General features: G+C 36.0%; 1 protein-coding gene across 5 annotated transcripts in view; it reads left to right on the forward strand.

Moving 5' to 3' along the window:
* The window catches only part of ROCK1 (Rho associated coiled-coil containing protein kinase 1), a 140,444-nt gene that overhangs the window by 38,079 nt on the left and 89,112 nt on the right, over positions 1–13,253 (forward strand). The gene's annotated exons all lie outside the window — the stretch shown is intronic.

Genomic DNA, 13,253 nt, shown 5'->3' on the forward strand with positions numbered 1-13,253 from the left:
ACAAGTCAACAATAAAAAGACAGCCCAATTTAAAAATGAACAAGTGATTTGAATAGTCATTTCTCCAAAGAAGATACACAGTTGGCCAATATGCGGCTTGTTTAGTCATTGGATAGTTTCAGATTATGGCCACAATGAGATACTATTACACATGTATTAAAATAACTAAAAATTTAAAAACTGTCAAGTATATGTGAAAATGTGGAGCAACTGAACTCTGGCACATCGCTGGGTGGTTTGTAAAATAGTAAGGCACTCTGGAAAACAGTTTGACATTTTTTTAATAAACTTATACATGCATTTACTGTATGACCCAGGAATCCCACTTCTGGGCATTTATCCAAGAGAAACGAAAGCATGTGTCCACAAAGACCTCTGTGAGAATGTTTAAGGTGGCTTTATTCAAAATTGCTGTAAACTGGAAGCTACTTAAATGCCCATCAGTTGGTAATGGATAAACAAATTGTGTTACATCCACATAATGGAATATTTAACAGTAAAAAGGAGTAAATTAACTGGTATGTGCAGTAGCGTCAATAAATCTCAAAAGTATTGTGGTAGGTGGAAAAAGCCAGGCATAAAAGGGTATATACTGTATGATTCTGTTTGTAGGACATAACATTCCCCTTCAACTCAAGTTGTATTTATGTAATACTTCACACAAAGTAATAGATATTCATAGAAAGATAGGATTTTATATTCTGCTGAAATTCAATTATGTGGATATTTGTAGCTTTCATTGGTAAGTACATCAGATTTTTTTTTACTAAATGTGAGTGTTTAGCTTTGAATTGCTTTTTGCTGACAGATATCAGATACAGTGATGTAAGGATACACCTGGAACATGGGATAAAATCTTTCTCTTTAGTAATTCAGCTGAAGTCTCACTAGAGTGTAATAGCTTTAAAGCATAGCAGTTTGAAGTATTTTAAACTTCAGGCCTAACTAAATTACAAGCTGTTAATTTTCATCTCTTCGTGTTGAAGAGCGTTTACAGACTGAAAGGGAAATGAGAATCTGTGATCATTTGACTGAATAATTAGTTAAATATAAAGATTTGCTTTTCTGAACTCTGGGTACTCCTGAATAATAAGGACTACAAAGAAAATGTTTATCATCCTCACGTAACTAATAAAGATTTTAAGGTGAATATTAACTAGGCATTAGATCCAGATAAAATGGTGGGAGTTAGTCACATTTTAGAAGAAACATGTTTGGGGGAGTGCATTGGAAGGAGGAGAAAGGGAGAATTTGGGAACAGTGGTTATGACTGTATATGTTTGTAAACTATTATGAATGTCACTGAGATTTGGGGTACAGGATTCATAATTATGTTAGTAGAAAAGCAAACTTATTAAACAACTCTAACCAGTCTAAAAGAAGATAATAGAAGAGGGAAGAGCATTGTATGAGGAATTCCATGAATCTGAGAGTAAAAATGTGGTAGAGAGTGTTTGTTTGGATAAAAAATAAACAAACCCTGAAATGGTATTTTATGGTAGCATACTATAGCTTTCCTTATAGATTACAAAAGTGGCATATTAGCTCTGGGAGTGATCGTGGAGCAGCTGTCTACTTATAAAAGTATGTTAACAGTTGACAGACTTTTTATTTGCTTTGCCAGTAATTTATTTATTGAGAAAATAATGAGAAAAATTAGCTTTTCTGAGTTTTGTTAGCATTTGGGATTTGATAGAGACCTTGAGACAAAGCATTCAGTTCCTTTTAGACCAGGTTTTCTCAGAAGTGGCACTGTTGACATTTTGGGCAGATAACTCTGTTATGGGGAGGAGCTGTCCTTTGCATTGTAGGATATTTAGTAGCATCCCTGCCTCTACCTTCTAGATGCCAGTAGCATACTCTTCTCCTTCCCTCATTGTGATAACCAAAAATGTCTCAAGACTTTGCCAAGTGTCGCCTGGGCATCAGAACTGCTCTCAGTTGAGAACTACTGCCTAAGACTTTATATTAATGAAGGAGAGAAATGCTGGGCACGGTCAGGCACATGCTCCAAGCTTAGGAGATTTAACCAAATTTATTTAAAAGATAAATTCTATTAATAGTGTGATTCCAGGTGAAGGATGAATTTCAAAAAAGGATAAATATAGGAAAGTTTTAGCTCAAGAAATCAGGGTTATTCCATAGAAGTTCTTAGTTCAGATTGGAAACAACCATATCAAGTATGAGTACATATCCAGAGATAAATGTGAAAGAGTAGTGTAAATACAAAAATTGGGTTAGGCCAAAAGCCTGTGATGAGCAAAGATTTGTGAGAAGTTCTCAAGAGAACAGAAGTAACTTCCCCCACTCATCCCTCTCCATTTAGAGTAATGGGTTGAAGATGTATGAGAAAGTGATGAATTTACTACACACCACTACCATTCATTCATTCATTTTTGAGAGAGCTGGGGGTGGTGGTGGGGAGGGGGAGAGAGAGAATTTCAGGCAGGCTCCACATCCAGTGTGGATCTCAAAGTGGGGCTTCATCCTACGACTCTGAGATCACGACCAGAGTGGAAACCTAGTGTCGGACGCCTAACCGACTGAGCCACCCAGGCGCCCTGTGAGACCATTTATTCTTGGCATATTTTTTTTCATGTCCAGTCACAAAAGACGAAGAATAAGACAGTGTTTTTCTTTAAAACTGTAGATCTTACCATCTTGTGAAGGGAAATACAGGAGCAAATAGTCACTTTTATATATATATATGTACTTTTATAATTGAACTTTGTAGAGAATGTAATGACACACAGATCTTGAGGTAGTAAAAAAAAGCCTTAAGAAGGAAAGTTAATATTTAAGTTGAGTCTTAAAAGACCAGGCTAGATTTTTTTTTTCTTTTAAAGATTGATTTATTTGAGAGATCATGACCTGAGCCAAATCAAGAGCCCGGTGCCCAGCTGACTGAGCGACCCAAGTGCCCCCAGGCTAGATTTCTTAATTGAGGAAGAACAATTCAGGCAGAGAGGGAATAGCATTTGTTAAGTCAGAGAGCCACCTAAAAGTATGATTATTTTTGAAGAACCAGAAATTTGGTATAAATTGAACTTGGTTGATGATGAGTGGGAAGGGATAAGGAGGACAGATGGCAGAAAAGACTGAAATGGTAGGTTGGGGCTTTTGGGTTGATGGATGGGATAAAAAAAATTACTTAGTAGAAATGAGACTTCTTTATTTTCATTCTCATTATTTTTAAAAATTTAAAGGAATTGAAGTTCAGAGAAGGAGAAGAAATTTGAACTCTTCAAAGTACTTTACATTCCCAGTTCTAGGCAGATTACACCCTGGGATGTTGAATGAACGTGCTAATGTGTTGAGGGTCTTTAGAAAACCTTGGGAGAATAGTGGAGCTGCCAGAAAATTAAAGATAAACAAATGGTCTTATTATAAACTGAAGAAAAGACCCATGAATGTAGATTTTGGTCGGTAGGAGTCTTGACAGAAGCTTGAACTTTGTTTTCTGTTACAACTGTTCTTGTTCAGGCTTCATCGTCTGCATTGATTGATCTCGGTAAGATTTCCCCATTTACAGTTGGTTATCTACATTGCTGCCAGAGGATTCTTTTTCAACTGCAAATTGCTTAAGTCAAATCTCACTCCCAGCCTTTCATACAATCCACTGCATGACCTTTCAAGTTACATTCTTATCTGTACTGCTACTCCTTTGTTTCCTTATACCGCCACCATACAGCTTATACTTAGTTCATAGAAAGCGCTCTGATACCTTTGCCACAATACTTTTAGATGTTTTCCTCTTTGGAAAATTACTTCTAACCCCATCCAACTTAAAGGAGTCATCCTTTAAATTTCAAATAAGCATTTACTCTAGTTTCCTAACCCCTGGAGCTAGGTCAGATGTACTGTGCTAGATATGTGCTTTCATGGCCTCTTGTGCACTTATCACAGTTAGGTTATATTTATTTGTGTGTTTATTTGATTGGTATTCATTCCTCTTCTTCCCTCATCACTAGAATGGAAGTGTCATGAGACCAGGGGCACTTGTATTTGTGTCTTGAAACCTGGCTAAATATTAGGTATGCATTAAATATTTGTTAAATGTATTAGAGGTTAAATGCTGACTTGTTAGAGATGTTCTGGAAAGTATTCTTTTGTTAGTAGAGTTTGGATATGATCATTGTCTTTTTAAATTGTTTTTTATTAGCCCACATGAATTGATATAACACATATCTGTGTATCCATGATCACAGTTAAATTAGTAGTTAATATTTTGCTCTATTTGCTTCTGGTCTTTTGTTCAAAATAAGATTTTAAGTTACAACTGAGGCCGTGGGCCTCATGTCTTCCTCTTCCAGATGTAATCACTAGCCTAGAGTTGATGATATACATATTTTTGTAGTCCTTATTAGTTGGGATTTTAAAATGAAGCCGTAAAATTGAATAAATTATGCAGTATGACCTGTGATATTACAAAAGCTTGTTTGAAGTTATTACAAATGAAATATCACTAAATTAGATTTTTTAAAAAAGAAATGTTAAATATCCTCTTTATTTTTTAAAATAAATCATATAATAAACTCATGGGAAAGTTGCAAGAATAGAGATTCCTTTATGCCCTTTACCCGGTTTTCCCTAATGTTAACATTTTATATAACATGGCACATTGACAGAACTAACAAATTAAAATTGGCATTACTGTTAACTAATTACATACTTTAGTTTTTCCATTAATCTCTTTTGGTTTTGGTTCCAGAATCCAGTGTATTCAGTTGCCATTTCCCCTTAGTCTCTTCCAGTCTGTGATAGTTTCTCAGTCTTCGCTTATTTTTTTTTTATGACCTTGACAGTTTTGAAGATTACTGATCAGGTATTTTATAGAATGTCCCACAGTTTGTGTTTGTCTGACTTTAGACTGGGGTTATAGGTTTGTGGTATTATGATTTACCAATGGTAATGTCTTTTATCACTTGGTTTAAAATAGTAGTCTCCCAAGCTTCTCTTCTGGAAAGTTACTATTTGCCCTTTCCATACCCTATCGTTTGGAATCTGATCACTAGTTCAGCCTACGCTTGTGGGCAGGGGGATCAATAAGCTCCACCTCCAGACTCAAAAAGGTTGTATATACTGTCTTTCACACAGCACGAGTTTTTTATTTTGATAGCCTAATTAATCAATTATTTCTGTTATGAATTATGCTTTTGGTATTATATGTAAAAATCATTGCCAAACCTAAGATTGATTTGTTAAATTGTTTTGTTGAGATATAATTTATATACTGTAAAATTCACCCATTTGAAGTATACAATTCGTTGTTTTTTGTATAATTTTAGAGTTGTGCAGCCATTACCAGTCACTTTTAGAACATTTTTCATCACCTCATAAAGAAACCCCATATACATTAGCAGTCACTCCCATTTTTCCCTAAGCTCCCCAGCCCTAGCCAATGATTAATGTATTTTATGTCAGTATAGATTTGCCATAGATAATGGACATTACCTGTAGATGAAATTATATATGCGGTCTTTTGTGACTGACTCTTTGAACTTAGTATGATGTATTATTCAAGATTTGTTTATGTTGTAGCACATATTTTTTAATTGCCAAATAATATTCCATTTGTAGATCCACCTACCACATTTTGTTTATCCATTCATCTCTTGATGAACATTCATGTCGTGTCTGCTTTCTGGCCATCATGAATACTGCTGCTATGAACATTTGTGTGCAAGTTTGTATGTGGACATACATTTCATTTCTCTTGGGTAAATACCTAGAAGTGGAATTGTTGGGTCACATGGTAGTTCTATGTTTAGCATTTTGAAAAATCCGAGATTGATTTTAGATATATACTTTCTTTATTTTGGAGTAAGTAATAGTGACTGGCTTTTCTGTTGTTCCTGAATAGGTAAGAGCTGCAGGTAGTTGATTTGTCTCCATTTATAAATAATATCATTAAATGTTTTTCATGTTTCAGTAAGTATCATTGAGCATCTGTGTACATCAAGGACATATCCATGAATGAAGTGTGGTCTCTATCCTTACGGAAATGGGAATGTACTATATAATAGAAGAAACATAGCTGTATAAACAATTTCAGTCCAGATTGATAGATGAAATAATAGAGAAATTGTGGTATTTCAGAGGAGAGGGAGTTAGCCCATCTGCTTGAGGAGATCAACAATGGCTGAAGAAGAGATATAGGATTAGATCTTATTTGATAATAAGTTGGTCAGATAATGTGGGGGCAAGTCATTTTAGGCTGATGATCAATATCTGTAAAGGTATGGAGATTTGAAGCAGTATGGTAATGTGAGCAATTGCAAATAACTGGACAATGGTAGAGCGTGTTGGGGAGAGTATCTAGAAATAAAAGACTGGAGAACTGGACAGTAACAAGGTCTAAAAGCCATTTTATGCTAAGAATTTGGATTCCTCCCGCTCCCCAATCAGTTTCTCAAACTGGATCACTCTGTGTGTGTGTGTGTGTGTGTGTGTGTGTGTGTGTGTGTACACACACTGGCAAAACATGGCACATCTTCCTGGACTTTGAATTTTATTTGAAGATTTGGGCATAAAATAATTTTTGCATTAAAACAGATTTTTGTGGAATTGAGTATTACGTTGTAGATTTTCTAGGTAAGTTTTATGTAATTTTAGAGCTTTTTGGGATTCTTTGACTACACTCAAAGTATACAAGGTATACTAGTTTTCTTTAGGCAAAGAATAGCAGTATTTTGGTCAAATGGTGTATTGTGCATAGCTTTTATTACTACATTTCATCCCGACATTTAAAAAAACTTAACAATTAGGATGTCTTACAGTGTATAGTGGTACATAAAATTATTGTGCACTTTATAATCTCAGATCTTAGACTAGGCAGGCATGTCTTTTTCTCATTAGAAAGCAATAGTCATGGGGTGCCTGGGTGGCACAGCGGTTAAGCGCCTGCATTCGGCTCAGGGCGTGATCCCGGCGTTATGGGATCGAGCCCCACATCAGGCTCCTCTGCTGGGAGCCTGCTCTTCCTCTCCCACTCCCCCTGCATGTGTTCCCTCTCTCGCTGGCTGTCTCTATCTCTGTCAAATAAATAAATAAAATCTTAAAAAAAAAAAAAAAAGAAAGCAATAGTCATTATAGAAAATTTGAAATACATAAAATATGTGAGGAATAAAATAATCTGAAATCCTACTGCACTCAGAAATGATTGCAAGTATTATTTTGCTGTATTTCCTTCTGGTCTTTTTACTGTTCACATGTACCAGTATATATTTCTGTTTACATATTTGTGCAGTTTATTCTGTTTATTTGTTCAGTATTATAGTTGAATATCATTCTATGTGCTTTTTCTTTTTTATTTAAATTCAGTTAATTAATGTATAATGTATTATTGGTTTCAGAGGTAGAGGTCAATGATTCTTCAGTCTTATATAATACCCAGTGTTCATCACATCACATGCCCTCCTTAGTGTCCATCACCCAGTTACCCCATCTCCCCACCCCTCTCCCTTACAGTAACCCTCAGTTTGTTTCCTGTGATTAAGAGTTTCTTATGGTTTGTCTCCCTTTCTGATTTCATCTTGTTTTATTTTTTAACACAATTTTAAATGTTGCCTAATACTCCATTATATGTATATAAAATTATTCAATCTTTACATTTTAAAAAACTTTTTATCGTAAAAATCTTAGTTCCACGTTATATCTAACTTAGGATAAATTTCTAGAAGTAGAATTTACTGGATATAAATTGTGACTTTTTTTTCTTAAGATTCTTAAGAAAAATCATCCATTTGATTTCTAGAAAATTAGATTGAAGAGTCTGTGTGATTGAAATCTCTTTGAATTGTTGGTAACCCTGAAACTATAAATTATCAATCTTTCTGCCTCTTTTGCTAACTGATAATTATTTAGAAAATGATTAGCTAGTTAGTGGCCTGTCAAGACTTATGGTGTCTACTTGTGACTCTGTTTACCCACTTCATTTTTTGTTACTGTGCTGTGGAGTAATAACTCACTTCTCTGAATCTTAGCTTTCTGTCAGCATCACCTAGCTCAACAAAGTAGACAATCAGAAATTGGTAAAAGGGTCTAATGGTTATGTAATCCTATTTATTGGTCTTAGAATTAATGAGGGCTTACCAAATTTATAATTTTGCATGAAACAAATTCTGTAACAAAGAAGTTATTACTTATTATGGGAAAAACACAGAACACTATAAGAAGGATTGGAAGTTTTGAGAATTCTGCAGTTTTAGATAAGGTGACTAGCATGGGACTCACTAAAAAATGACATTTGAGAAAATTGTTGAAGTACTTGAGAGAATGAGCCAAGCAGATGTTTGAGGAAAGGGAATGGCATACAGAGGAATAGCCAGTATGAAGGCTTTGGGAGGAATATATCTGTCATGTGCGAGAGGCAGCAAGGAAGAAGCCATTGTGGCTGGAGAGAATTGAGCAAGAAGAATAGTAGGATGATGTCAGAGAAGTAAAGCTAGGTCATGTAGAGTCTTGTAGGCCATTGTAAGATCTTTGACTTTTGCTCTGGCTGAGATGGCAAGACATTAGAGAGTTTTGAGTAGAGGAGTGACATGCTCTGGCTTGTGTTTTTAAGAATATCACCTAGGGTTAAGAATAAACTATGGAGAGGCAAGGATAGACACAGTGAAATCAATTAAGAAGCGATTGTAGTAATCCTAGGAAGAGACGATAGTGGCTTGGTCCAGCATGTTAGCAATATAAAGAGTGAAAAGTTACCAGACTGGAGATAATATTTCAAAGGTAGAGCTAGCATGTTTTCCTAAAGGATAGGTTGTGGTGTGTAAGGGAAAAAAGGAGTCAAGAATGCTCCCTAGGTTTTAGCAAAATTGAATTGTTAACAGAAATACGGAGATCATAGGTAGAGGTTGGGGGTGAAAACATCTCTTCAGTTTCATACACATTAAATTTGAGAGGTCTGTTACCCATGTAGATATATTTTGTAAGCAATTGAATATATAAACCTGAAGCTTAAGAGAGAGATCTGGACTAGCCATAAAAATTTGTTGACTCGTAGGATGGCTTTTAAAGGCCACCAAAGAAATAAAGGTAAACAGAGAAGAAAACACTATGAAAGATTAAGCCTTGAGATGCTCAGTGTTAAGAACTCTGGGAGGAGGAGGAGACAGCAAAGGCAACTGAAAAGTAACTATTGAGGTTGAAAAAATATCCTTAGCATTGTTGGAAGAATGTGGAAGTCAAGTAGAGAAAGTATACCAGCAGAGAGGGACCAAACTGTCAAAAGCTGCTGATATGTCAGGATGAGAGGTGATAATTTGTCATTGTATTTAGCAACATGGTGGTAATTTGTGACTTTGACAAGCAGCTTTGATAGAAAGGTAGTGGCCAAATCCCTCCTAAATGGACTTAAAAGCAAATATGAAGAAAGATTTAGAAACTGAGAGGATAGACAACATTTGAGGGATTTTGCTGTAGTGAACTTGAGTAATGGAGCAGAAGAAGCTCGTGAGAGAAATGCGATGAAGAGATTTGTTTAAGGTGAGAATGAAAATAAGCATGATATAAGATCTGGTTAGAAAAGGGAAAACTTAATGATACAAGAGAAAGAGGGTAGTTTTGCTGGAGCCATGTCCTTGAACTAGTGAAAAAGGATGTGACATCACTGGTGGAAAGATTGGTGTAAAATAGCAGTATGCTCCTATAGGAAAAGGTGACCAAATACATACCTGCACATGGTGGCAGTTACATATATATGTATGTGTGGCGGTAAATCGGTGGCAGTTTTCTTCTGATTTTTTAATTTAATTCAGGGTGGTAGCCAAAAATGTCTTAGCTATGAATGAGGATCAGTGGGAGAGCTGTGCAAGGTTTGAGAATAGGGAAGAAAATGTAAAATATGGTCTCTAGCAGAGTAGGAGAGTGAACAGACTAGTGAAATATGATGCCAAGCAGAATTAGGGGCCAGCTTTAGGTTTGTGATTGGGAATTTAAAGTGGGATCAGTCAATATGATTTTATGTATTTATCCAGACTTATTTAACTGCATGGGTGCTGACACTGTTAGTTGGAGAATTGGATTTAACTACGATTGTGATTTTGCCAAACTAAGTATAATGAAGCAGGAGAGAGCCAAGATGGGGCTGGGCATTGTTGGAGTTGAGTTATTGGAGGGAGTGAGCAGGAAAGCTGGTAAGGAGTGCTTAAAGGGTGTAAGATTTGAAATCGAAATTATGGGAAGATTATAAGTGGTTACGATAAGGTACCGGATGAGATCACTGAAAGAGAAAACTTAAAGGTATTGAGAGACCAGGTTATTAGAAATATCGTCCGTGGATAAAATAAAATCCCTAAGAGTTAAAACAGGTGAATGTTGGAGAGGTCAGTAAACCAGGAACTAAAAGTGTCTGGCAATGAAATGTGATGACCCGAGAGTCAGTAGATTACAGCAATAATGAGAGGTAGCAAGAAATATAATCTAATAACATGAAAATCAAAGCTGGCAGATTTAGGATAGGGGTATAGAGATAGTAGTGGAGTTCACCTATCCACTTTCAGGGCCAGTGGTATGAGGCATGTGAGTAAAGGTAAAGGTCACCACTTGAGAGCTGCAGGGGAAGCAGTGTCCTTTGTGGGGACACTCTATCAGAGCAGGGGTTGGCAGACTACAGGCCACAGGCTAAATCTGGCCCACCACCTATTTTTGTATGTCTTATGAACAAAGAATGTTTTTTTATATTTTTAAAATGATTGATGAAAGGTCAAAAGAAAAATATGTCATGACATGTCAAAATTATAGGAAATTCAGATTTCAGTGTCCATAAATAAAGTTTTATTGGAACATTGCCACATTCATTCTTATGTATTGTCTGTGACTGGTTTTGTGCTCCAGTGGCTGAATTGAGTAGTTGTGACAGAAATCATACATGACATTGTTATTGGTTCACACTGCTACTCAGCTAAATCACAGTGGTACAGTTAGAGCAGAACAGCATTTCATGTGTATCACCATACCACAACATTTTATTTTTTATTGCCAGTGCATACCCCTTGTGTCAAAAAAATAAATAAATAAAAAAGAAAGAAAACTGAACTTTGAATGTTGTCATTTTGAGACACAGTGGACTGTGGATTATTTTGTGAAGTTAAAAGGCAAAGCGTTGTGTTTATTTTGCAGTGACACTATAGCTGTGCTAAAATAATATATATTGATGTTACCAGAGTGAGTTATTATCATAATATTCCCATCTCAGGAAAGCAACAGTCAGAAAAAATAGAAAACTTGAAATGGAATATCTCATCACAGAATTTTCTTCACAAAAATAAAAAAGGAATGAGGCTGTGACCTTACATTAGCTTATGAGTGGCTTATTAGCCAAATAGAGAAATGGTGAGTGTTTGCAGCAGCAAAAAAAAAAAAAAAAAAAATGTGTAGAGAAAAATTTCCTTAGACTACTAGCTTTTTGGCAAGAACCTCAACGAATTGAGGTCATCAAGAGCAACATCAATAGTCAAAAAATAAGACAATTTCCTTGACTCTTGTTTATTTGAGGAGTCAGTGCTGAGTTTGGAATAACTAAAGAATTATCCTCTCCATGTGTAGTCTTCATGGAACAAGTACAGGCAAGAATATTTTTAAGGAAGTTGAGAAAATACTAAGTACAGCTTAAAGAGGAGTCTGCTGAGGTGTGTTACAAGTGATAGTAGTTAAAATTATGTGTGGTACAGAAAAAGGCTTAGTTGGACAAACTGACAAAGCTTATGAAAACACAAGGCCTCTAAAGCCTATAGTTATTTTATATTATACATCAGCAGGTACTTTGTGGAAAATACTTGAATCTGTCACGTGTTATTGAACCACAGTGTCAGTGGTACACCCAATTCACTCTCGTGGACTTACATCATCAGTTCTGTAAATTTTTGTCAGAAATTGGAACTGAACATCCAATTTATCTTAAGTTGATGTCTTAGTAGTGATGCTGTTTAATTGTGATATATTTTTTTTTAAGGACTGCTATGGACTAAATTGTGTGTTGTCCCCTGCACCCCCAATATATGTTGAAGCCTTAACCCCCAATGACTGTATTTGGAGATAGGGTCAATAAGGAGGCAGTTAAGGTTAAATGAGGTCATAAGGGTGGGGCTCCGATAAGATAGGATCAGTGTCCTCACCTTGTTGCACACTAGGAAGAGGTCATGTGAACACAGAGATGGCAGCTGCCAACAAGCCAAGAGGGCCTCACCAGAATCAAACATGCTGGTCCCCTGATCTTGGACTTCCAGACCCCAGAACTGTGAAAAAATGAATGAATATTGTTTAAACCACTCAGTCTATGGTATTTTGTATGGCAGCATGAGCTAAGACAGAGACCAAGATGAAGGTTTTTAGAGCCACTCCCAGCTGTTACTGAGTTCTCATTATATACTAATTGACTTTGGAAGTTAGTTTTTGAAAATGTTTCTTAATGACTATAACCTAAAATTAAAAGGCAGAACAGCAGTTTAATGCCATACTTAAATGTAATAAAGTCATTCGACAACTAATGTTGTTTGAATCACATATCAAGCTGCCTTATACACTTCCTCTGTTGTTAGAAATTAAAACAGGAAGCAAAATCATCATTCCCACATAAATTTGCAGCAGATATATTTTCTGAGCTCAAACAACAGACTTTTCAGCCTATTTATGGCTCTAAACCTCATATAACCAGAGCTAGGAATCCTTTCTGAACCTCACAGGCTATTATATAAAACATCCTGGTTCAGGACTTTCTTAACTCTCATCTGGAATATTACAGTAGTCTTAAAATTCTCCCCACCCCCAGTCTTGTCCTTATTGAGTTCATCTTTTTACATATTTCCCAGACTGGTTTAGCTGAAATGTAAATTTGACTGTGTTGTTTATCTGCCTTATTTCTTTTCATGGTGCTTCTCAGTTCCCAGCAGATCCCACAGGACTCTCGGGGGCTGCTTTATGGAAGAGTTATAAAGTAGATGAAACTCCAGCCCCTCTCTGATATCCTGACCCCCCACACCACTACCCTCCTGAGGCAGAGCACTTTCTTTTCTATAAAATTGAGTTGCTTTAAATTTTATTGTGAGTAAAGATTTTTTATGATTAAATAATAGTTTTATAACTACTGGCCTGCAGGTAAAGTTCAAGCTCCTTAACCAGTTTGGGGCTCTCCAGCGTCTCCTTTGAACCCTTATCACAAACTTGATACTTCAGCAGCACAAAGCTTCTTGTGTGTACTTCCTCTGTGCCTTTGCTTATATTGCCCATCTGCCTATAGTATTCTCTTTTCT

The sequence above is a fragment of the Ursus arctos genome, unplaced genomic scaffold (assembly GCF_023065955.2).
Source record: "Ursus arctos isolate Adak ecotype North America unplaced genomic scaffold, UrsArc2.0 scaffold_17, whole genome shotgun sequence".
Classification (NCBI taxonomy): Eukaryota; Metazoa; Chordata; class Mammalia; order Carnivora; family Ursidae; genus Ursus; species Ursus arctos.